Raw genomic sequence first — 25656 nt, 5'->3', positions numbered from 1 at the left:
ACATGAAATTTCCTGTTTAACTCTTGTTTAACTCTCGTTTAAATCCTGTTTGCCCTCTAGTGTGATAAAGCAGTAAGTCAGACCCAGGGCAGTACATAACACCCCACTCACTTCCATGCCAGCATTCTCTGAAGATGCCAGCCACAGCTGCTGGTGAAACATCAGGAATAAACTTTTCCAGAACACAGCCTCATAGCCTGAAAAATCCACAAAAAACAATGGATGCTGGCCGTAAAAGCCTTCAATTTCATATGGCAAAAGGTATTAATGAGAAAGAACACAAGCTAGGAATGGCTGTAGCGATGTGCTTTTCCTGAGCCTGTAGAAAAGAACAAGATTCCTCCCCTCCTCTCCTCCCCACCTTTGAGTTAATTGAATAAGCCTTTCAATTTCCTGCTCAACAGATTTTAATTTGCATTGATCCTATTTTAATAATTACAGATCCACACACAGTTGTCAATAGAATACATGTCTGGTGGAACCAGTTCTGCAATGGACTGGGTTTATTACTCACTAACAGCCTATTGCTAGTAGCCCTCTTGTCTGTTTTAAAGAACTAAAGACTACCAAAGATTATGTCCATATGGCTATTTTCTCTGACTCCAATTTGAGGAATACTTTATATAGTTTCCTGTACATTCAGCATATTGGAAAGGAAATGATTCCCCCCTCCCTTGGACTAGTCCTATACTGATCCGCCTCAATCATGTCAACTTTCTGGTGTATGAGACACAAGGCCAGAGGGAGACGGAGAATTTGAGAGATGAATGAGAAGAAGTGCCACAACTGTTGCCTTCAAGGCAGAAGGAAGTGGCTGGCAGCAAAACATTTTGGGTTTCAGATTTCCAGATTAAGTATGCTCAACCTGTAATACTCTGCCAGCCACTGTGTCTAGTCATCTTGACTAAGTTTGCACTATTAGGCAGAAGTGCACATTTAAACTTGTATCTTCTGAAGAAACTCTCATGGCCTGTGCTACTGCCACCACTGTGCACATGCATGAGCACACACATGCACAAATATTCTTGTGAGGCTATCAGGACTGAAATGCTCCTGGGTAAAATGGGCTGTAAAAATCTCTCCTCTCCCCTCCCCAAAGACGGATCTCATTTACTGCTCGCTCGAGCTCTATTTCCCAGCTCAGGCAAGAGATGGGTGGTATGTTTGTATTGCTCTCTCTGAGATTCCTGCCTTGGTCGTGCCAGCCCAGAGCAACCCGTGCTCTCAAACATAACAAAGGCTGGCTTTGACCCCAGGGAGGACTCCCCTTGGCTTAACCACATTGCCAAGCTGAACTGCCACAGTCTAAAACCAATCCTCTAAAATGACAATTCACACATGTATTGTGCACAAAGAAGGCTCGGCTTAGTAGAGCCATGTGAAATAAGATCTACTTTTGTTATTAGAGACTTCCGCTATTCCTATATTCATGATACTATGTCTAACAATAAGGAAGCACTGAACCAAAAATCCTGTCCAAAGAAAGGCACTGAGAAAGGCTGTCCTTTTCTTTTGTAAGTACTTCTTGATGCTAGGAGAAAATGGTCACCACACTGGGTAGTCTTTCATAGTTGAATAAACTGCTGCACACTTTGGAGATGCAGTGTGAAATTCTGACTTACTTTTGCCCCCATGAACAATATAACAGATTGAGATATAAAGGAAGTAATGCTACACAGGACTGTACGGGCATCTACGTACAGTTTAATAAGAAATTTCTTCACCCCTCACAAACCAAGAGCTACAACCTTTGGAGAACTGGTAAATTAATGTAAACCGCCAGTGAAATAGTGATTTTTTTAAAAAAAAACTTAGCCTGCAAGTCAAGGAGATATGGGGAAACATCAGGAGCATTCACAGCTCAACTGAGGAAGCTTTCTCAAAATTAGTATCATGATACAACTCTGATACATAAACTACATAAAGCTATTTCTTCTAAAGGCAGTTTTGAAATAGAACTACCTGACTGCTTCCAGTCTTCTATTGAGTTGCTAAAAGAGAAATTAGCCTTGATCCAAAGCAAAAGAATGGGATGTTATTACAGAGGTTATGGGTACCAAAAAGTTGACATGATTGAGGGAAACCAGAACAAGACTAGCACAGGCTGTGAAGTTGGCAAAAATTGTTCTCTTGTAATGAATAGTCATTACATCATGTATCAGCCCACCGCTCTGTCCTCGCTGTATTTTTTTATTGTGTTTTTAACAGATGTTTTAATTGTAACTTGTTTAATCCTGTTTTAAGGGGGGGAATTTGGGATATAAATTTGTAAATGTGGATTTTAACATGTTGTAAGCTGCTTTGATTGTCCTGTCACAGAAAAGCGGGATATAAATAAAAGTTTTATTTATTTATTATAATCTAAGGGAAAAAATAATTCAACTATGCTGAATGAAACTGTGTACACTATTTTTCAAACTGGAATCAGAGTGAAATGGTCATATGGACACATCCATTGGCAGTCTTTAGTTGTTTAAAATAGAGGGCTAGCACCAATAGGTCATAAATTCAGTCCATTGCAGTACTGGTTCCACTAGACACATATTGTATTGACATCTGTCAGTGGATCTGTAACTATTAACATAGGATCAATGTAAATTAAAATCTGCTGAGCTGGAAGTTGAAAGGCTTATCAAAACCTGAACAAGTTAACTAGCAGTTTCCAAGGGAGACCAAAGAGCTCTCTTATCATTTACAATGCTAGTAAAATGCATCCTAATTGATTTAATGCCCATTAAATTTATATTTTGCTGGAAGAAGTACAAGAAAATATAATAAATAAGGCATCAACCATCAATCAGGGAAGAAAACCCAGTTATCATGAATAATTTAAGATGGAAATAATTCTTCTGAAGATGTGAATAAACTTAATACCAATTAATAAGCCAATGGAGCAGGGGAATGTGAAAACTGATCTTTCAGGAGCAGAAATAAACTTGAAACACAGTTTTTCCTTAATTCTGTGTAAACATCCTGTTTAAAATAATTCATTTTTATTTTAGTTTAAACAATTTTACAATGTACTTTAAAATGTATTTCAGGACACTGAAATAAAGAAAGTAAATACAAAAAAGAAAATAATAATTAAAGCTAGCAAAATTAAATCGGTAAATGAAAATATTTTTGTAATATTTTTGCAACTAATGAGAGTGGATTACTTTTAAAAAGTAGTTTTCCAAGTTCTAATCACAGACGTGAAAGGCAGAAAGGCCTGTGTACCTTATGATAAACGTTATGATAAAGCTGGACTTAGATTCTTGCCTGCATCTCATGCACTATGCTGCTACTAACAAAATTCCAGAAAAGCACAGAGTATTGCATATGCATTGTAATGTGTATAAGACAGACAAATTCTGCATGTAAGACATGGAGACTGCTGTGTCTTGAAAATGAACAATAATACTGACACCAAAAAAAAAAAGAAAGAAAGAAAGAAAGAAAGAAAGAAAAGAAAAGAAAAAAGAAAGGTGATGAGACCCAGGAACTTTGAATTTGTAACATGTTTGTTAAGGTTTACTAAAAACAACCTTATTGGTCATGAAGCACAGAGACTAAAGGAGTTGCTTCATGTTAATATTTATCCAGCTAGTCAAGAACTTTATGATAGTCAGCAAGTGCCCAGGTTTAGGCAGCATTTCCCTTAACTTGATTCGTGACCCCTTTTAAAATGGAGATACCAAAGACTGAACTTGTAAATGTCTGTGCACAAATGAGACAAGCCAAAATAAAGCTGCTTTGGATCACTTTGGAGGGATGCTGTCTAAATGATGCATGCATCCTAAGAGGCTAGAAGCCACGCCAAAGCCACACTCAAGTCCTAAGGACTGGAACGCAGATTTGGCGCAGTGTCTGGCCTCTTAAGACGCATGCATCATTTAAACAGCATACCTCCAAAGTGACCTGAAGTAGCTTTATTTTAGACTGTCTTGTATGGCCCCATACATTCTATTTAGCTCTCATATGCACACCCATTTTTCTAATCCATTTTTGCTTGGTATTTGGGGCAGGTCAGGATAACATTAGAGCAAAATAAACAAAATAAGCAAAATAGTGGCTACAACTCTGTTTTATTATCACTTTTGGCTCTCTTGGCCAGTTCATCACATCTCCTTTCTGGTTCCCAGCCAGCATCACACTACATTCATATGACATATCCAGGGGTAGACATATTACCTCTAAAGTAAAATACAATAACATCCAAAATCCACAAAACAGTTATATTTTTATTAAGCCAATTAAAATGCACAAAATATATGTTGCAGACTTTTGAAGCTCCACTGGATTCTTCATGAGGCAAAGGTGTTAAAATCTGATTTTGTGCATTTTGGTTGGTCTAATAAAGGTATTATGATGCTTTACCATTTATATGGCTATCTATTCAACTTGGCTTTAGGTAACATCTTTCCTCCTGCCTATGTCCCCCAAGGACCATCATTGTCACCTCATTACCATACCTATAAATTTATTCTATTGCTATTCACACACACAATCTGTTTATAAAAATCTGTTCCTGTAATCCTCCACTCCATACGTCTGAGAAAGAAGACACAAGACAATAAAACCTTATGCTACAAACCTGTGGCAATCCCTTACTAGATGTCACCCAGTACGGGAGGCAGGGTCTTTTGGGAGGTGCCTCTGGGGCAGGACTTCCAGTAGGACATATGGGTGTGGGGGTGCATGAGAAAAGCCGTATGAGCTTGAGGCATGGCCGCGTGGCAGGAAGTACACCTCTGTGGCTGGAAACAGCACCCATGCAGCTGGAGGGGCACCCACATGGGTCAAAAGAGTGCCCATGTGGCCGTAAAGAGTGCCTGTGCAGGCTGAAAGAGCACCCACATTGCTAGAGGGTCACCTGCATAGCTGGAAACAATGACTACACAGCCAGAGGGGCACCTGCACAGGCCAAAACAGCACCCATGCAGTCGGAGCCACAGCGGCAGGGGCCCAAGGGGTGCCAGTGTGGGCCCGAAAAGCATGCACGCAGCCCTCGAGAAGCACCCACACAGGCCTGGGCAGCACCATGGGGGGACCAACTGGATGTCACCCCTTCTGGGGTGTCACCCTGTGCAACCCGCAACCCCCCCCCTGCATCCCCCCAGTGTCACTACTGCTACCAACTTCTTTCTTTCTCTCAGTCTCAGTCCCTTTTGCATTCCGTTTTATTATGTCCACAGTTTGCTTAAACAAGTGAAAACATGTAGCATATTTTATTTATGTTTGTACCTTCTAATCTCTGTGCTAGGTATAGCTGAGATGTTGTAAACAACCTCAGTGAAAGCTTTTGTATCACTGAAATAAAGATTTCTCCCTCTTTTCCCACTGTTTACTCGAATGGTTACCAAGCCTCCAATATACTGACACAGCTTCTCTTACTTGCTTTTTATATCAAATAGCCAACTCTTGAGATCTGTCCCCCCCCCCAAATTTGCATTTCTCACTACTTGAGTCCAGCTTGTTTTTAAAGTTTCAACACTTTATGCAATCTCCTATCATGTTCTCACTTGTCTTTGCAATAAACGAAGTCATTATCTGGATGGATGATGCTAAAGGATGCCAGGCAACCCTGACACAATCTCATATGTTCTCTTTAGGAAGCGTGCTAAGACTGATGGTAGGTTAAAAGAGAAGCTAATTGAAACAGTTCATTTAAAATTGTGTGATGAAAGCAGGTAGCTAGAAATATTTGTTTGTTTGTTTGTTTGTTTGTTTATGGCAAGTGGTATATTCCAAAAGCTAGTATCAGGCTTTACAAATACCTTGTTCTCAGATTGCTGACTTAATGTTTAATTGATTCTTGAAAGGATATGCCTTTCTCTATGTCTTCCAAGAGACACAAAAACCCCTCTTGCATACCAATCATGAAATTTGTCTAATTGGAAGACAATTCCCTCCTCCCTCCACTTTGGCTAATTCGTTTTTCATTTGGTATCGGCACACATCAGGGTGGTTTTTGACAAGAAAAAAATAGCTAGTGATGGCTGCTTCATTTTATAATCTCCAGAGAGTTTGTGCAAACCTTTAAAAAAAACCTGTGACATATTTTGTTCATTTTCTATGTACTTTCTAGTCTTTCTGCTAGGTGTAGCTGATGTATTGCAATCAAATCAAGATTAGCAAAAAGGGAATTCAGGCAGGCCTTGAAAGAAATGGGTGTACTCATGGCTGTATATGAATCTTAAGATGTGCCTGCAATAAGCCATTCACTAGAAATGGTAAGTTATTTTCTAAATGGTTTTCCAAACTGATTTTCCACTTCAGATAGCAACATAGTGAATAGCAAAGTAACTTGAATCTAGGAATAGCTCTTCTTCAGGGGAATTGACAGAAGAAACACAAATAGTCAGCACCACAAAGACCTGATCATTAAAACCCATGTAAATATGACCCTGACATACAGAAAACTATTAAAGCAAGGGTGGGCAATTTGTGCCACTTCCCTCCCAGATATTGTTGGACTGTTCCTCACAGCCTCCCTTGTCCTTGGCTCTGCTGGCTGTGGCTATTAGCTAAAGAGATAGCCTTCTGCACATAGATCAGCTGGTTTCAAGAAGTCAAAGCCTGAGATAGGAATCTTTGTGCACTTATCTCATTCCTAAGATAAGGATGGTTCTTTGTTTTTGAGAACATGGCTGAACACTGTCATCCCTTCCAATGTGTTTTAAGATAACAGACAAAGCAGTGGCTTGTGTCTGCTATGTCTATATGGAAGATCAAACTAAATGATGACGTGTTAAAAAAAAATAGAGAATCTCATGTACTGACTTCGGTTTTCCTTTCTCCTTTGTCACTCTTTTACAACTCCTTCATCTCTTTCTATAACTTGTTATTGTTTTCCCCACTTGTTCTGGTCATAGGAATATGTCTGGACAGATTCAAGGTTTATGTCTGCTGTGCTGTTTAGAACACCTTATTTATCTGTGCTATTTGTGTTATTACAATGTATCTAATATAAAAACTGTGACTTGTTCTCCTGTTAATATCCGGATAGACCAAAGATTAAGAATACTAAAGAGGAAAACTGATGTTGACCTAACTATTGGATAGAATTGGTTTCTGCAGCCTTGGGAGCTTAGGTGACCAACACACTAGAAAATGCAAACAAATTCTTATTGACAGGTAAAAGGTTGAAGAATCCTCTACAAGATATAGGCATGGAGGAACCACACCTATGTCATAACCCTGCTTCGATATGCCAAACATTTAACATTTTTTATTAATTTTATCTATGGCATTTATTTTAAAACAAACCATTACAAAATGTTCTCTGGGAACTTAGAATGCATAAAAACCTGCAAAAACTATGGCAAAAAAAACCACAATACAATATATAAACTAAAGCTCAACAAGCACGTAACAAAAAGTGAACTAAAACAGTTTTTAAATGCCTAGGAAAACTAAGACCTTTTTGCTTGACATTGATATGACAACAGGGACCCAAACCCCTCCAAGGAAGTTATTTCAAAATGGGTGCCACATCTGACAAGACTGTTGTCATCAATAGGGTTGCCAGGTGAAATGCAGGTCAGGGTTCCTGTACTTTAAAAGTTGTTTAGAAGTGGATTTGCCAGCAGGTTTTCTTTGTTACACAAACAGCACCTGCTGAAATACCCTGTTCTACACAACCATGTACTGGAGCTCTTCCCTATTTTTCACCTGGCAACCTGCAACTACCTGCTGTGCCTTATCAGTAAAGGAGACCTAGATCTCAAAGTCTTGGTAAAAGTGTGTGAAGAGACACAATCTTTCATAAAGCCTGGTCCAAAGTCACATATGCCCTCACTGTTTTTGTTGTTCTTGTTGTTTAAAGCATATTTATTTCTTTATTTAAAATACTTCTGTCGTTGTTGTTGTGATTTCAAATTGTTTCCGACAACCTCAAGGTGAATCTTCTGGGGCTGCGAGACTGTAATTTGCTCAAAGGTACCCAGTAGGTTTCCATGGCCAAGCGGAGAATCGGACCCTGGTCTTCAGAATTGAGTCCAGTGGTCAAACCACTACCCCACAGTGGCTATCTATCCTTTCTATCCTACCCTATATCAAAAGGTTTTAGGGTACTATACCAGTAAAATCAGTACAACTGGATTAAAACAATTTAGAGCAATAAAAATAATTTGAATAAACAAAAAGCATACGAAACACATTAAAACAGGTTTAAATGATTAAAACACTTTAAAACCATGTGCATAAGCATTTTGAGTAAACCAGTGTAGTTCAAAGACTTTAGTGAACAGCCATGTTCTTGCTTAGGATTCAAAACAAAATCAGTGTTGGTGTCAATCAGCCCCCCTAATACAATTGGGGTATTCAGTTTGTGGGCCCTCTGTCACACCTTCACACAATATTTTCACCCCCCTCAAGGTAAGTGTTATACCAGTCAAAGGAGAGGCATTCCCTCTCATCAAGGTTCTAAATATTTTGAATTGAGTCCAAACTGACTTGCAGGCAAAGGACTTTCTCTACCATAGTTACAGGTGTTTCTGTCCCTGGCTAATATTTTGCATGACTGCTGTATGTACTCATGTATAAGTTTAGAAATTTTAGACATAAAATTGACCCAAAGAACCTGAGCTGACTTAACCACAGGTCAATGAAAGTGCTGTACTTTAAATTTTATTTTATATAGGAACCATTCCCTGGTGAAAGAAAATAATGTAATCTGTCCTGGAAGCACTGACCCCGCTCTACTTTGTCATCTATCCAGTCTTTAGTGTAAGCACAAACTATTTATGCTTGCTGAAATTTTGTAAGTTCTTTGGCATTGTTTTCCTTTGCTTTATCCCATAGATCCTTTGTTACATTCCCTCAACATATCCATAGGTCATATCAAAATCCATAACTTTGGCCCCAAATCTTGTCCTCAACTTACACAAGAGGTTGACTTACAGTCAAGTATACTCTATAGGTATATCTCCACTAACTTCAGACAAATATGAATGTTCTTATGGCACATTCTCTGTGTACAGTATGCTGTTTCACTCTTATATCTATTGCCATGATTCCTTTTTTTAATGTACCCTAATATTTTGTCTTTGAGAGATACATTATCCCAGCATTCCGAAGTATCAGTTTTTTTATAATGGAACTTCCTAGAGGAGCTGCATAACACCACTTGAATGAGAGAAAAGGGGCTATAATACACAAGTTAGAGATCAAGTCGAAACTACCTTGTAAGAGAATGACACTGAAGAAAGCACAGAGTGACTGAGGCCTGGTACATACCACCAAAAAAATGGCGGTCTGCAGGCATCTATTTTACCTCCAGAGGGATGCCGAAGCCGCCAAACAGTGCTGCATCCCTCTGCAGTAAAAAGAACCTAGTTCTTTCAGGTTCGTTTTGTGCCTCCCAGGTGTGGTGTCTGTGCATCACTTACGCCAAGAGGGCGGCCCCGTGTGGATGAGAGGCCGTCATTAGGCCGCCATCCACATGTCATAGGGTTCCAGACCATGCAGTTTCTGTGCGGTCTGGAACCCCACTATCACCGCTGCCACACTGCATTTGGGCTGTCTGTCTCGGCCCTGAGATACATACATACAAGAACAGCCAAAGTTAAATCGCATCTGTTCTGAAAGAGAAATCATATATTTGGAAAGTGGGAGTATTTTTACCACATAAATAAAAAAATGTTATTTCATTTAGAAAAAAAATGTCACTTAGAGTTATTATTTATTTTAATCACTGCTAGAGTGAATATCCAGAAAAAGGAGACCACCAAAAAGCAGTCTATAGGGGAATTGTGTCGTCCTGAGATTGTTGTACAAAAGACTTGCCATGTGTCTATAGGAGTCAATCTATATTTTCAGTATTTAAAAACAAAACCATATGATGCAGTTCTCCTTGGACCACATCAGTTTAGAGCAATAGAAAAGTATTAACAGATATTTAAAGTTTATATAACCTGCACAGAACTGAGCTGTGCTTTGCAAGCAGAAAGGTGGGGCATGCAACCAAGGTGTGCCTTGAAGCTGCAGAAACTGCATTAGTAGGACATCCTCGTTAGGAAAAGTGCCTACAATTCAGCTGTTTCTTATATGCTTAATGGGAAAATGGCCAAATTGATGAGAATTACTGCTGGTCACTTTGTCTTTGGCTCCTATTGTGTCCTTTTCCCTGGCCTAGAGATGTGAAGGCTGGAGGATGGGGGCTGGAATAATGCTTTTCTTCTGTTTTCTTAAGCCATTCTCCCCAGAAAACTGAGGGAGTGGGTGGGTTATAGAACATTTTCTTTTAAAATGATAAATAAAATGTTTAAGACAAGATATATGCATACTTACTGCATCAAAATCATTTGGAAATTTAATATGGTCTATGTTTTCAGCTGAACTCATACCTGGAATGTGGCCCATAACGTGCTTCCCAAATTGGAATGTTACAATCATGCAGCTTTCCCACAAAATTTTTAATATTAAATGTGGCAACATTTCACAATTCAGAACTGTAAAACCTTGTAAAAACTGTAAAAAAAAAATCAGAACTGTAAAACTATATATGATGGGTCTGAGGCTTCTGTTGACATTTTTCATATTTTATTTCCTTCCTAATATTCTTTCTTTACTATTCTAGATCTTATCCTTCACATCTTTTTTATTAGTTCACTGCTGACTTAATGCCTTGCTCAACTGATCTTATGATTAATGAAACTACAAGTGCATCACAGCGAGAGGTCAAAGTCATACAATTCCACAGTCTTATCACTTTTGAACTTTTACAGAGGTAATGAGTAACAATCCCAGAAGAGAAAGGTTCTGCCAATGAGGTCATGTCATATATTGCCAGAGAAAGGGACAAACTATAGATGACATGGTTTGCCACTGAGAGAAAGAATTTTCTTATAACTAGCCAATGCTGGCATCCCAATTCACATAGTGCATTGGCACGGTGGTAGAGGGAGTCTATCATTGTGTGTATGGATGTACAATACTAATATTAAGAATTTTACAGGACAGAATATGGCAGCTTGCTGAAGCAGCTGGCTAATGCAACATCTGGAAAGGTTGTAACATGATGACAGACATGAAGTGTAATTGTGACACCACCTGGAGGACATGCCCAGGATAACTCAACAGGCTAATGCAAGGAACAATTGCAGGCACCTGTGTGGGGAGATCATGCCATAGACAGTGTGTATAAATATGGGCATGACCTATGGACAGTGTAGGTTACTGTTGAGTAGTGGTTGGTTGGTTGTCATGTACTTTACTTAGTGGTAAAGTTCTGTAAATAGGACTTGAAGACTGAGTATTTCTTTAGCTCCTTGTGCAGTTGTACGTGCTGGCAGCACCACAAAGTCCAGTAGAAAAGGGCAATGAGCAGTGTGTGGCTTTGACAGAGCCTAACCCTTTGTCCTCCATAGCAGTCCTGAGCTCCCCAACATGGGCAGTAAAACTGCTATTGCTGTGATGACAGGTTTCTAAGAAATTACAACTGTGTGGTGTGAAAGAGGTGCCAAGAAAGCTCTACTCAGATCCTGCCCAACATCCACTGGAGGTTCTATAGACTAGTTGATAGCCGCTGCATTACCCTGAAGCAACATCAAAGGCATGTTCCATCTGGTAATGAAGAGGACATGTTGTTGTTTCTGAACATTATTGCTAAAAGCTATGAGCCACCACAATTCCATATACTTAAATAAAAGCCAAATGCCTGAAAAACTTTAAAATTTGGCAACAAATACAAAATAGAAATGGCATGTTGTTAGTACTGGCCAAGGACAGAGATAGAGTGACATAGTAACAGAGGTTTTCAGAGATAAATGAAGGTTAACAGTGAGAGTTGTAGGAATGTGAGAAGGGAAAACCAGCACAAAGATGCTCAAACCTGGGCAAATGACTCATGCCCTGGCTGAGACAATGGCTGGAAGGCTTACTCATTGGGCTTGCTGACTGATGGATTGATCCATCAGCCTAAGAAACATTTGCTTCTTGGCACACCAATGGAATACATACTCTTCCCCTAATCACTGGCTTGTTCTCAAGTTTTGCCCACCTCAGCTCCAGTTACCAATCACAAGATCCTTTGCTTCAATACTGTACAGAATAAATTAGAATGACTTGTAGTATCTAATGACTGATGTGTCCTTACTCATCTGATGAAGCAGCCTGATCTTGCATTTATTTACTTTACCAGAAAGCTTTAACTCCATGCATATTTACTATGGTCAAAGTCCTGATCCCATGCCTGGTGTCATGGACTGCCCTGGGCCTGACTAAGAGGCACAGTCAGAGGACTCAGACTGAAAACATGGGGGAGGCAGAGACAGGGGCAGATCTGGGGCTGCCCTGGATCAGCAATCTCAAAGGAGGCTCAGGAAACTGGAGAGGGAGAAATAGACTCTATGGAGTCTAGGCTGCAGGTGCTAGGACATGTGGAACAAAGACAGGACAAGGAGTCTTTGAGGTATTCTTCCAGGCTGGAAGCCAAGAGGAGAGCTAATAGGTTTCAGCTGAGAAAAGCAGAGGCCTTTTAAAAGACCTCCAGCTACAGAGATTCTTTGCAGTCAACAACCAGCCTTGCATCTTTGTGGTTCCTGTGTTCCTTGCTCTTTGAGTTAAGACTCTGGTTAGCTGACCTCTTGACTTGCCTTCTGACTATGCTCTTGCCTCGGCTCTTTGCTGTGACTGAGTGACTGGTATTGTTTGACCTTTGGACTGGACTCTGGACTATTCCTTTGTATATTCCCCTGCTGTGCTGCCCTCCGTAGAGGTAAGCAGGACACCTATTTACAATAGAAAGAGATCCATTCCTGCACCTAGTTATCTTACATCAGGATATGAATCAGAATCTATTTACTTAATTCAAAGTGTCAATACCATTCTTTCCTATACCCGAACCTACGTATTCACCATGGGAACCAGTCTCCTTTTACTGATGACAGATACCAGGTTTCACAGTCTGAGCTGACACCCATCTACAAACAACTAGTGCAATTCCCAAGAATGTCTGGAAATCCAAAAATCAGCCATGGCTACAAGAAGCCTAGGAGGCTAGCTTCACCAAGAAGGACAGTATGGGATTCCCAGTCCCATGAAAATAATTTGGATGAAACTTTGCATAGGCTTCTTCAAGAAGGCCACTGATGACCTAGGATGAAATCAATAAAACCATTAAAATTATTTTGCTGTGGTTTATGGACAAAACCTATTTAGGTAAGCACATATGAAGGGTCAGTCTGACAGTGGAAGAGCCCACAGCTCAAAGGTAGAACATGATTTCCATCTAGAGGCTCCGTTTCTACCATTTATTGCTATGGATGTTGTTTATTTACTGTTTTGCTGCTATTTTTTAAAGAATCTTTACATGCTGATTGATTTCTTTTATTGTTTTGTCCTATAATTAAAAGAAGACTGTCCTGCAATCCCAGCAGGACCTAATGGACCAAATAAGGTGACCATCTTATAGACGTTTATTTAAATGGTGTAGGCAGCAGTCATCTCCACACCAAGAAGAGCTCAAGTGCAATTCACAATAGGAAGTGAGCATTTTTCTCTGTGTCACCACCCACGTCTGGAAGAAAGAAATTGCCCTAAGTGGCCTTGTGGTGGGGGGCGGCACATCTACAGGGTCTTTTCACTGGGAAATCACCATATAGAGGAATTAAAAATAAGCTTCAGGAAGTGCTTGGTTTTTATTGTGTCAACACTTGAGATGGGGGAGGCATTCATTTTTTTAAAAAAACAGGATTAACCTAAATCTGCAATAGTCAAATTTTGTAGAAAGCAAACAATTTCCTATCCCAAGGATGATGGAGAGTTTTGTTTCGGTACCAAAAATAATCTAATTTGAATGTGAGAGAAAGCACAACCAGCAAGATTGCCTGTTCCCAGAAAAAAAAAGGTGAAAGAGGGGGAGGGCTCACTTTCAGAAGCTTCTATTTATTTTCTGATAAAATGTTAAACATTTCATAGATTCAAGATCACCTTGCCCAATATGGTCATCCTTTTAATTTCAGTGGAATCATTCTCGGTAGCAAATGGGTTGATCCCTCTTCTGTGAGGCACACATTGCCTTATTTTTTACATATGGCATAGAGAATTTTGCCAGCACATTGGCTGAGCTCTAAAGAACTCCTTGGGTATGGCAAATGGGAATCATGGCCTCTCTCTGCCCGTTTGAACAGCAGAGGCCCATGCCATATGGAAATGGCTTTTGGAAATCACTTCAGATTCACAAGTATTTTGATGTGTGGCACAGCTGGCTTATGTTTAACAAACACTAGTCTCAAATTTGCCTTAGGCATGCAGAACTAATAATGCAGTCTTTTAAAACCCATCTACTGGCACTGATATTGAGACATGTAAATTGTAACCAGCGGATGCTTACAGTATGAACCTTTTTGCTATCTAAATTTCTCAGGCATTACTAGCACAGACCGCCTATAGTCCTTTTGGAGAAAATTTGAAAGGCTACATTGATGTCAAAAGAGAAATCCTTATGTGAACAAGAAATTTTTTTCATCCTCATGAACCTTCCAGCCTTAGGTCTTTCTGCTCAACAGTATAATGAAGGCAACTTTCATCTCTTTCATTGTCCTCAGAGTTAAATGTCTTCAAAATGAAGTAGAATTAAGACATGAATATAATTATGACAATAAACGTTAAGCTTTATGCCAGCAAATTCTTTTTTCCCTGACACTACATAAAATATGAATGAATGTGACTTAAATTGGAAAATCACTCACTGTGTAATAGAAGTACCAAATAGGTTTATATATGGGGAGCAAATGGGTTGAAAATGAAAAAGCAAGTGCATTGGGAACAGAGTACTGTTTTTCATGTTCTACATTTCAAAAGTCCAAGATTATTTGGTCTTTCCCTCCACTTGAAGTAGAAATGTATAGCCTTACAGTATAAAAATAAGCCTTCAGGTATACTCAGAAGTAAATTCCATTGTTTTTAGCTTGCTACCAAGTAAATGTTTATGAGATTGCAGCCCTGACCAAAGGAACATTCACGGGTCTTCATATTTAACAAATAATTGTTAGGGAAAATACATATGCTATCTACTTGTATCTTAATCTAAGTAGATCACTTAGTGGTTACAACATATAAATCAAGACTGTAAATTTTCTATAGGCGGGTTACAGACCGCCGAAAAGCAGCGGTCTGGCTCCGCCTCCGCTTTTAGCGTCCGGGAGCCACAGCCTTTAAACCGCGCAGCTCCCGGACACTGCAGAGAAGGAGCGCGGAAATTGCACTCCTTCTCAGGCCCTGGAAGAGACGCCGCAAGGCGCTAGTTGCGCACTCGCGGCGTCATTTCCAGGGTGCGACGTACGTCAAGATGGCGGCGGCTGTGTGGAATGGCCGCCGCCATTTTGTGCACGCGGAGTGCATACTAGGGTTAGGGGGTGTGGAAGCACTGCCCCTTCCTAACCCTAGTACGCGCTCGTCGCGTACTATATGGCGGTTTGTAACCCGCCAAAGTTTGAATATCATATTCTCCACATAGACCATATCCTAGAGCAGTGACTCCCAAACTTTAGTCCTCCAGATGTTTTGGACCTCAACTCCCAGAATTCCTGACAGTTCCAACCTAACTCTAAACTACTACCTCTTGGTGTAAATTGTTGCATTGGAAAGATGTACTCCAATTCCTTGATGCTGGAATGGTTCTTACAAACAGTTCATTAATTTGCATGGTATGAGCAACTGAGACCATAGAAAAGGTCCAGGGATAAACTTGGTGAATTTCAAAGTAGACTCATCAAATCTGCATCTTTCAAACTAACATTGAGGTACAATATGTCTAATATAAGTAGGGATTACACAATATGATAGAGTTGTTTGCAAGGTGATGGCAGCCTACTCATTGTTGTGTGTTTGCCTGATCGTGCAGTCCTATCCTTGCTTTTTTTTTTATCCTTACTTTTTATAGACTGTCATTTGTTTATACTCTCCAATCTGCCTGTACATGAACCTATGTTGTGTTTTAATTGGAATTTTGTAATTGTGCTGGCCAAATGGCCGTAATAAAGTAAAGTAAGTAAGTAGGGATTAAACCTTAATTTTAAAACATAGTTTCACACAAATATCTAGCTCAGGTATCTTTTATTATTTTAATTTATTTAAAATATATCTGTATTGCCTCCCAGCCCAAAAGGGCTCCAAAGGCAATTAACAAATAAAAACCAATTCAAAGATAAATACATTTTTTTAAAAAAAAATCATTTGTTAGATGTCTGTTTTCAATGTTTAATTAAATATAGTGGGCTGGGTAGGCATATTTACAACAGAGCTGTATCTAGACTGGTGTGAATATTCACAGATGATTTGCCCCATTCCTAAGCCCTCCATATTCCTTGCTGCACCCAGTCTATCAAAGTTGAAATGGCATTTTAATCAGTTCTAACCTCTGTTTTTTGCTATTTGGGTTTTTTTCAGCTGCAGGGAAGGGACCAAACAGCAAATGCATAAAGAATAATATTTTTCAGAGACCCCTAGAGCCATGATGGCAAATCTATGGCATGCATGCCAGAAGAGCCACATGATGCCATTTCGCCTGGCATCCATCAGGGAGAAGGAGGAACAGGCGCACGTGTGCCCGTTGCTCCACTTTCCAAACCTTTCTCAGCCTTCAGCTGTCTCTCGGAGACAGAGGCCAGGAAATACATGGGGGAGAAAGAGCCACAGACGTGTGCCTATGCTCCTCCTCCAGGAGCTTTCCTGCCTTACAGCTGTCTCTCAGAGACAGCTGGAAGCTGGGAAAAGTGCAGGGGGAGGAGCCACAGGGGCATGTCTATGGCTCCTCCTCCTGGACCTTTGCGAGCCTTCAGCTGTCTCTTTGGAAGCAGTTGGAGGCTGGAAAAAGTGCGGGGAGAGAAACCCCACCCCTGGAATTCCCACTCCCAGAGGGTGGAAGTCCCAACCCTGGCACCTAGTAACACCTGGTGTCAGAAAAATTCTTAATTGGGGCACACAGCCCTGAAAGGTTTTGCCAACACTGCCTTAGAGGCATGACTCTTCATTTTTAACCTCTTTTTAAAGAAAACAATAAGCAATTTCTGACAGATCTGTGGACTAGGGCCACCTGATAGCAATTCATAATAGAGACTATTTTCCTTGACTATTTCTACTCATTTCATTTTTCTATCTCATATCTGCTGGATTTCCTTCTGTAGCCACATGAATAAATTCATCTCAGAAGGCCCATGCCTTTCCTCCAATGCATTTGTCAAAACTATTTTCTTCCTATGATTATCAAGGTGCAAATCTGGTGGTATATCAGTGTAACAAATGCATTGGGTCATTCCTTAATGTGCTGCACTCCATTTCCTCTATCACAGCTTGTTAAGTGAAAGCTGATAATGTTTTCAGTCTGACGTATTTAATGATGAATAGAGTTTTTATTACCATCAATGAACGCTTGTTTACTTTCAAGGTGCTTCACCTTCATATATTAATATGCTTCATGGTAGTTATTATAAAGTGGAAAGGATTTCTTTAGCATTTCCAAAACAAAGCATGCATCACCATCTCCCAAAATATGCCTCTGTCTTATCCTCTTGTCCTTTCCCCCCTCCCAAATTTTCCAAGTTTAGCTCAGAAAATCTTTGATGACCTGGGGCTTTGGGGGCACTGACTTTGTTGAGGTGACATGAAGCCAGGCATTGTGAACATCTTGCAACAGTGATCTGTCTTCTTCACTGGCTCCCACTCTGGGATGGTTTGGACCTTCAGAGCCCTTCAAGATATTCTGCAACATATTATGGCCATATAAAAGGGCATGTCTACAGGACCTCAGAAAGTGGAAAGGCTGACGGAATAGAAGAGACCTTTAGATTTTCTGGAACCAAAGACAGTCGTAATGACCTTGTAGGCAAGCAACCATCAAGATCTTTGCAGCTACAGTCTGAACCAACTGAGGTGCTCAAATACAGTCCCATGCACAGCAAAGTGATCATATGTTATCATAGTCATGTTTCACTTTCTCAGGAATGGCCACAATTGACGCACCACGTTATATTGAGACAAATATGTTAACCTTCAACATATTTGCCCTCAGTCTACCCACCCCCAAGCACCACTCAGCAAGCACCAAGTCAATGCACCAACAGCTGCACTGGAGTTTTATAAAAAGAAAACAACAGTACTCTATGACATCCACATGTTGGTGACCAACACATCCAAGTTCCTAGCATTATCTCTCCCTTTGGTTCCATGTAAACATTACAGAATATGGGGAAGGGGCTGCTCCTTCAGTGACACAGCGACAATGGCCAAAACTCCCCACAACACCTTCTAAAATCAAAGCCTTTAGATGTGCAGTCCATTTCCTTCTGTAATGCTGAAACGCACAAGAGTTCCTAGAACGGGGAGGGAGGATTCTAGCCCTCTGTGTGGTTTTCTATATACTTATTAGTGCTAGATAGTATAGTCAGTAGTGAGGGATTTTGGTAGCTTCAGACCACAAGCATCAGAGGGACACAGTTGTTCATCATTGTCCTAATGTGAGAGGAAGACATTTCCATCACTGCCTGACTCTACAAATTTGCTTACTGAGCTGCATGCCCACACCACAAAGAAATGCATGGGATTGTTTGTAAAATCTTAGTAAACCTCTTAGTCTTAAATGGATCAGTACAGTTCAACAAAAAAACATCATATGAATATCAGATTTAGACTCAGAAGTGGGAAGAGTAAAATTTGAGGAAGAAGACTAACAAGCTAAGATAAGCAGATGACACTATACTACTAGCAGAGAACAACAATGATTTGGAACAGTTACTAAAGAAAGTTAAAGCAGCAAATGCAAAAGCAGGCTTCATGTTGAATATTAAAAAACAAAAACAATGACCACAAAAGATTTATGTAATTTCAATCTAGACAATGAAGAAATAGAAATAGTCAAATATTTCTCATACTGTGGTCAATCACTGACCAGAACAGAGATTGCAGTCAGGGAGGGACATCACTGGGGGGGGGGGGAGTGGAGACCGCACCAGCTGACACCCTAAGGAGTGGTGACCCCACTGTTCCCAAAACATCTGACTTTTGACAGAAATGGACTGTGGCTTTCCCTTGTGTTTCTTTAAAATGCTGAAGAAATAGTGTGGGTGGGGCGAGGCACAGTACAAGAAGAAAAGAGAGGCATCAGGTTTTAATAGTTTAATTTAATTTTTTTTTAAAAAAATTAAAAATTGTGTATTCTTTTAGAATTATATTTAAAAACATCACCTCTTAACAAATTTTCACTTTAATTTGCAAATTAAATTGCAAATAAATTCTTTCCAAATCAAGACAAAGTGATTGTCTGGATTTGTTTTCTCATTTTGTCTCTCATAGTTGAGGTCTACCTATGATGTCAATTACAGGCCCCTCTCATCTTTTTAAGTGGGAGAACGTGCACAATTGGTGGCTGACTAAATACTTTTTTATGCTCACAATTGCAGTTTGCACTGAGAATATTACCACTGAAAGCAGACCTACAGGACTGAGTTAACAGTTATAATTAATGTTGAAAATTACTAATGGATGTAACTAAATGAGATAAATAGAGCTTTGGGAAGATGAAGACACATCTCTTGAGTCCTACAGGATGTTTTGCCAATATGATTGCTTCCACTATTTGCTCTGTCTCCTAAAGATAATTAGAAGAACACAGTACTCCACCAATCTGTTATGCTGCACTAGTCTCCACAGAATTTGGAGAAAGTTACTGTAAAAAAATAATTACTTAAGTTGCAGTCAGAAGGCCCAAAGGAAGTAGTATGTTACTGATATAACTGCCATATTAATAAAGCAATTCTTTACTTTCCCATTTCTCAAAAATAACTGAAACAACTTTTAGTTACAAATGCTATAAAGCACACTGCCCTCCCATCCATTTTATTATCATATCAACCCTCACAGCAGAGTATGAGACACAACATGAGCAAAGAGCTGTGTGGTATTTCTCTTCCACCATTTATTACAAAGGAAGCTAAATAGAGATAAATACAATACACTTACATCACAAAAAAAGAAGCGAAGATATTCCCTCTCAAATTTTTATTGAGAAGTTATATCTTTATTCATAGGGAAAGGAATTAATTAAACTTAAGCACTAATTCATGAATAGTTATTTCCAAAGTCAGCTTTTCACTTGCATTCAGAAGTGTGTGATTCTATTTTCTAACCACAAAATAAACCACAGAATAATACAGCAAAGGTACCATTGTCAAAGTGACAAAATTAAGCCTTCATAAGAGTCTATATTTCAGAAGATTTCTTCAATTGATTCTACATGAGAAAGCAAATCATTGTTGTATGATGTTGATGACAGTGGTGAGAATGATAGTGATGACAGAAGGAAGAATACTGAAGGAGACTTTATAAAATATTCTACCTTTTGAGCTCTCAGTGCTTTGATACACAACAATATAACTGTATTTAAGAAAATAGCTGATAAACAGAAAATTAATTGACTTGCACCAAGCTGGGAGATATGGCTACAAAAATACTACACTAAAAGCTGTTTAAAACAGAAGCCAATATGAACAATTTGTATAAACATTCTAGGAATGTAAACATTTCTCTTTAAAGAATATTTACTACAGTGTCATTTCCCCCTATGAGCTAAGTATTCAGCTATGAATTATGCCTAACTCTATGTTATCTTCCAGCTCCATGTACAAAAGGTCAGACTCCTAAACAAAGAGATGACTCTAAATGCCAGCATAAAAAAACCAAATAGGTTTCCAAAGCCAAGTGAAACTGAAACAGAAGAAGCAATTAAAAGTGACTGCAGAGTAAGCATTTTGCGTGGGAGGAAACAACATCCATTATATATCATTTGCATACAATATGGGGAAGATGTTAATTTCTTTGTAAATAGTCATGTTTTTAGTTTTGATGTAGCATCAAGCATTAAATGATATGGATATACATGCATGCTAAGCCAGTAAATAATAAGTTATTCATCTGTAAAGGCGAGAGAGGTGGAAGGAAAGAGGAAAGTGAATTAGTTGTACTTTGGAAGGAAACAGCATAGATCATACATATTTAAAACCTACTACCAAAAGCGTTATGCAAGGATTCAAAACATGAAAGCTGCATTGTTATCTGCGATATACAGTATTATATCAGAGCAAATGAGCCAATTTGAACCTGGTAGCAATTTGAACCTGGTACCAATAAAACTGTGTCAGTCTACAGAGACAGAATCAATTCTTGTTCTAACAAAAATCTGTCAACAAAATATGGAAAATAAAACAACGACCAACAGACTGGAAATACTCAACATTCCTATCCCCAAAAAAGGAGACACAAAAGACTGCAGCAGCCATAGGACCATTGCATTAATCTCCCATGTAACCAAAGTCATGCTCAAAGTTCTACTTCAAAATCTTCTACCACACATGGAGTGAAAAATGTCAAATGTGTAAGGTGGGTTTAAAAAAGGAAGGGCACTAGGCATCACATTGCAAGCATACACTGGAGTGCATCAAAGAATTCTAAAAGAAAACCAACCTGTGCTTTATACTCCAGCAAAGCCTTTGGTTGTATAGCTCATAAAAAACTATGGATTACTCTTAAAGAAATGGGTGTGCCACAACATTCAATTCTCTACTCTGAACAAGAAGCTACTGTAGAACAGAATTTGGAGAAATGGAATGGTTTCCAACTGTCATGGGAGTCAGGCAAGGCTGCACTCTCTGACTCTCTGTTCAGTTTCTATGCCTAAATTATAAATATAGCAGGATTAGATTCAGAGGAAAGTGTAAAAATTAAAAGAAGAAATATCAGCAATTTGACGTATGTAAATGACACCATTCTACATACTAATACCAAAGACCTGGAACAAATACTGAAGAAAGTCAAGGAAGAAAGTGCTGGGGAAGGCTCATTGCTCAACATTAAAAAAAACAACAATAATGACCACAGATGATTTATGTAACTTTAAGATAGACGATTAAGGAGTTTATCACATGAGTGGCAAAGCATCCAGAACCCGTGGATAAATGAGAATTAAATTTGGGAATATCCTGCAAAAACATGATTGTTTTCAGAAACGTCCCCCTACGTTGCCATTTAACCCATGAATAAAGTGGACAAAATGCACTACTTTTTACTTTTGGGATTTTCTTGAAAATAAGAAGTGGCCAAAAGCAGCCAAATCCTGCACGTTAATTAACAGATTAAATGCAGGATAATGGCGATGTCGGGGGACGTTGTCTGAAAACAATCCCACTTTTGCAGGATATTCCCAGATTTAACTCCCATTTATTCACAGGATTTGGCATTTTCCTCCCATGTGATAAACTCCTAAGAAACTGAAATAAAGTTTTCCCATACCTTGGCTCAATCATTTATCAGAATCATTGCAGTAAAGAAATCAAAAGAAGAATAGGACTTGGGAGGGCAACTATGAAGGAACAAGACAAAGTACTGAAGTGTAAAGATATAGAATCATAGAGTTGGAAGCCAATACACTTTGTGTATTGTCAGTTCTTCCTAATGTTAAGGTGGAATCTCTGGATATTATACTGAATACAGTGCACTCGTGTCATATGTGGGCACACCATATACGGCTTCCAGCATATGCTGGAAGCTGCGCCGGAAAGACTTCTCCCATGCCTCGGAAGAAGCAATGGGGTGTGCCGGGTGCATGCCACAGGAACAAGCCCCATTAGTTCTAATGGGGCTTGTTTACACGCTTTTTCCCTTATGCGGTGGGGTCCATAACATAAGGGAAGGACCAACTGTATTAAAGTTAGGATTGTATTTCCCATTTGTGTGTATAGTTATGAAATGGATCCTAGAGCAAATCAAGCTTGAACTCTCCCCAGAAGACAAGATGGCTAAACTGATGCTGCCGTACTTTGAAACATCATGAGTCACTAGATGCTTGGCAAAACAGAAGGCAACAGGAAAAGAGGAAGACTGCATTCCAGTTGGATAGACTCAATTAAGAAAGCTACAGCTCTTGACTCTGCAGGACTTGACCGGAGCTGCTGAGGACGGTATCATGGAGATGGTTCATTCATTTAGGATTGACATATGTCAGAGCAGGACGATTTGAGGGCAGTTAATATCTGAATCAGACATAGTTCTCTGGATGCCTCTATCCTCTGAAAGTAGGCAAGCATCTATTTTTCAATAGTGAAGAAAGCTGGTGGGAAGAACATCAACTTATTTGAGATGTGGAGGCCATTTTGGAATTCTTCCTCAACAGAAGGTTGAAACTGAGGTAAAGCCATGCCTCAGTTGCAGAGGACTATTTCACACATGACGTTTCCCTGGACCAATTCTCAACTTTTATAGGTAGGGCTGAGAAAGTCATTTGTGTGAAATAGAGAAGGGCACATTTGTGCAGTTTGCATCTGTGGACAGCCACAGTTTTCCCTGCGTTGTTTTTTTTCTCCTGGTCTGACCCTTCCAACCCCTGAGGAAAATTATCCATCCCTTTCTTTGTTCACTTTTTTTTCCAAATATCCAGAAGGCTGTAGTTGATTGACCAGAGTCCCCAACAGAATTAAAACATATTTCATAAGTCTTTTGCTTGCACTGGAAATAGGCCCACTTTCAAGGCACCTTTTTCTAAAGCGCAGTTTTTGGAGAATATGTCCACAGCCTTCTCATCAGTATGAGGATTTCACAGCAGAAACTGCATTCAGCTGCTTGACAGTCCAGAAACTGCAGATCAAGATCAAAATACTGAACTTTGGACTGAATTCAAATTCCTCATCAGCTCTAGTCTGAACCCCTGGGGAGACATTATGGAAGAGGTTGCCTTAATGTGGCCTAATGAATCCCTATGGCCTATGTTTAGAGTCATAATTCTCCAAATGTTTGGTACTTTCTTTGACCTTTCTTTAGGTACCATATGCGGTGTGCCCTGACATTTCTTTACTCCAGTGGCTTTAAATATCTGATGCCTTTTTAAAAAATTGCTTTTACTCCTTTGATGTTTTAAATGATGTTTACCAGTTCTTTGTTTTATGATTTTATTTTATTTTTTGCTCCATTAAAAGCCACTCCATGGCGGAAAAGAATAAATAGCATATTGTTGGAGCATCCTAAGACTCATTCTTGCCAGACAGCTGCAAAATGCATACTTTATCTTTTCTCCTTCACTTTGGGTGACCAGATGCCCCAACTACAAAGGAAGACAATGCACCACAAAATGGAGGGCATTCAAGAAATATGCAGGACATAATCAAATTAAAAACACTCACGTAAATATAAATTTATGCTTCTTAGCCCCACTCAAAATGGAGGCCATTTTGGAATTCCTCTTAGACAGAAGGTTGAAATGTAGGACATGTCCTTGAAAAGGAGGACATCTAGTCACCCTGCCTTCACTGGCTACATTTAAAGCCCTGAAGTGTTTCTCTCTACCACTACTCCACCCAATTCATATAAAGCAAATGGGTGTGTGTGTGTCCAATAACTTGCTGCTTCCAGCCATCAGAAACCATTAATGTTAATTTAAACAAACTTCTAGCCTTCAATGGTTGTTAACCTTAGGTATTCACTTGATAAAAGCCTTGCCCAAAAGATCATCCCGCCCCCCTCCAAATAGGTTGCCTTTAACAATGTTTTCAAGTTACCTGTGTCTCTTCCTTTCTCCATACCAAGAAAGAAAACATAGATATTAAATGGAAGGTATAGCTATCATTTAACAAGCAATAATAAAATATGGCATTCACAATTAATGATGTCCCATTAAGCTCAATGGAATCAGAAACTTCACAGAGTCCTTCACCTTTCACAAACAACAACACCAAAAAGGATTTGTGGCAAAGATGTCTATTACTTAGGAGTACAGTGAAGCTTGAAGTACTTGCATTAAATCTGAGCAGCCTTGGCAAAAATGAGATCTGGTTCCCTCATTATGAGATCTGACACCCTTTATCTAGGATCAAATGAGATAATAAACTAGGAGAGATGAGATATATTTTCGGTATAGTCATGTGATCCGTTCTTCCCTTTAAATAATAGATTCATAATTCTTCCCCACAGCAAACTAAATGATGCATTAAAATATTAATAAATATACATATTTAATATTAGTAATAACACATTTTAGCTGTCCTTATACTTGGTAATAATCATGTGACATATTTAAACATAAGTTACGGATTGGATTTCCTTTACTGAGTGTTCTTTCAAATAAATCACCTTAACAATACTCTTGAACATACCAGAAATAGGATTTCTAGGTTGGGCAGAAGATAGATTAGAGAGATACTGGTAGAGCTCTGGGTGATTTCTAATAAATTAACAATGGTCTTCACCTCCCAGGTGTTTAACAATCACAAATAATCCCCCCGTTGAAAAAATAAATACATCTCTATCATAGCTAGTCTTCTGATATTTGCTTGTATTTTAGCCTCCATGTTCCTTGTCTGTAAAATTTCACTCATGTCATTGTCTTCATCCTCTCTCTGCAGAGTATGCATTCTATATTGGACCAACAGGACAGTGTCTACACAACAAGCTAGAATAGATGGACATCCATCTGACATTAGCAATGCCAACAAAACTGGAAGTCAGCCTTCCTAAAAAATCAGTCTCAGTTTAATAATAATGTCCCAATATAGCAACCACATTCATTTAGAAATGTAGTAAATAAATTAAAGGAGATCCTTTGTATACAGTGGGCCCTTGGTATCCTCTAGCGTTTAATTCCAGGACCACCGCCCCTATGGATACCAAAATCTGTGGATGCTCAAGTCC

This window comes from Sceloporus occidentalis, unplaced genomic scaffold, assembly GCF_023333645.1.
Source record: "Sceloporus occidentalis isolate IW3139 unplaced genomic scaffold, rSceOcc1.0.p SCAF_7, whole genome shotgun sequence".
Taxonomy (NCBI): domain Eukaryota; kingdom Metazoa; phylum Chordata; class Lepidosauria; order Squamata; family Phrynosomatidae; genus Sceloporus; species Sceloporus occidentalis.
The sequence above is the reverse complement of the archived record's forward strand: the minus strand, read 5'-3'. Positions refer to the sequence as shown.